Source organism: Artibeus jamaicensis, unplaced genomic scaffold (assembly GCF_021234435.1).
Source record: "Artibeus jamaicensis isolate MK-2021 breed Jamaican fruit bat unplaced genomic scaffold, CSHL_Jam_final contig_475, whole genome shotgun sequence".
Taxonomy (NCBI): Eukaryota; Metazoa; Chordata; class Mammalia; order Chiroptera; family Phyllostomidae; genus Artibeus; species Artibeus jamaicensis.
The window spans coordinates 6603796-6605608 of record NW_026521852.1 but is presented as its reverse complement, the minus strand read 5'-3'; the positions used below and the strand labels follow the sequence as shown (position 1 = coordinate 6605608).

The 1813-nt window shown below is 40.9% G+C and overlaps 1 pseudogene; it reads right to left on the bottom strand.

Annotated features, from left to right (window-relative positions):
- LOC119039129 (olfactory receptor 10J3-like) lies at nucleotides 1-933 on the bottom strand (annotated as a pseudogene).
- Between the last annotated feature and the right edge of the window lie 880 nt (nucleotides 934-1813).

Below are 1813 nucleotides of genomic sequence, written 5' to 3'. Positions count from 1 at the left end.
TTAAGTGGAGAGGAACTTTTGCCTTATGACTCTGCACAAAGCATCCTTGACCTCCTTTTTCTTCAGGCTGTACACAACGAGGTTCAACAAGGGAGTGATAACAGTGTAGGTCACTGAGATGAGTATCTCATGCCCTAGAAAACTCTGGGACTTAGGCTTGAAGTAGATGATGAAGGCACTGCCATCCATTATCTACTGTAGATGATGACTACTGTGAGGTGGAAGGCTAGGTGGCAAAGGCCTTCTTCCAACCCTCAGCTGAAGCAAATTTAAGGATGGCAGAGATTAAGAAGACATAAGAGATAAAGACCAGATTCATAAGCAGAACAAAGAACACAGATGCTGACAACAAAGTTGATCATTTCATTAACCATGGTGTCTATGCATAGCAGCTTCAGCAGGGGTCTCACATCACAGAAGAATTGAGAGATGATAAAGAATCACAGAAAGGGGGGCAAAACACAAGTGTTACCTGGACAGTGGCCATGCCCAGACCAATTCCTAGTGACCCAGATAAAAACTGCATGCAGACTCTTTACCCTGGATAACTGAGTACTGTAGGGTGTTGAAGACTGTCCCACAGTGATCACATCCCATGGCTGTGAGCAGAAAATAGTTGTTGATACCAAATGTGGGATAAAAGAAGATCTGAGTGGCACAGCCTTGGACAGCAATGGGCTGATGACACAGTAGTCCAGAAAGCATGTGAAGAATGATGGCCACAGAGATAGGCAGCATGCTCATGAAAAACTGCATGGGAGTCTGGAGATGATGGTCCAGGTGAATAATAGTAACAACAATGACATTGCCAGAGAGAATCAGCAGATACACAATTAGAAAGGCAACAAAGAAGACAAGCCTGGGCTACCACCCAAACATGGAGAAACCTTTAAAGAGAAACTCAGTCATAGCAGTGGAGTTTGGTTTTTGCATTGAGAAAGGTCTTGGTCTGAAAGAGCAAGGCAAAGAAAAGAAAGGTGTGATAAATCAACTATGAAAGAGAGTAGCCTTTACCAAGGCCTCTAGTAAAGGACCGTACATCTTCTGAGCAATGCCCAGACCTTAAGGTCCATCACTGTTGAGCTGTTGGATAATTGCTCAGAGTCATCGCTTTTATCCATCCTCTTCTTTAGTACTACAGACCTGTTACCTAGCACCCTAGGATTGATGTCAGAGATAGGTCTGAGAGGGAAAGTAGAGACAAACTAAAAGACAGATTTTATATAAATAATTACCCAGCTATTGAAGAAGTGAGTTCAGGCAAATAAAGAAGCTCATCTCTATAGGTCTCCTCAAACACAGTTAAATTAGCTCCCTAAAGATTCAGTGACTAACAGTGACCTAGGTGAAAGATAAAACATATCTGAGGCTATTATCGACACTGTCAGCATGCACTACCAACAACAAATGCTCTGTGACGGTCCTAGATTGACTTCTCCTCCCAAGAAACCTAGGTCCTAGTCTTCATTTCCCTGTGCACTATACTTAGAATCCACTGTGATTAAGAAAGATTAAAAAGGAAACACTTGTACTAGATATCCCACTGTGATTGCACCAAATGTACTTTAGATCATGGGAAAATGGTTTGAAAAGTCACTGTAGGTTTTAGGCTCATCTCCTCGAATTCTAAATAAAGGGAAGAAAGAGGATGGAATAAATTTGAGAATATTCCTTCAAGTAGGGAATTAATTTTCCTAGCAAGAGCAAAGATAAAATTTATTTATCAGGTAAGGACAAAATATTATATTTTTACTTCAATTTTTATATTGCAAATTGTGATGGGGAATAGAAATAAGTTTACCCCAGGTGAGTT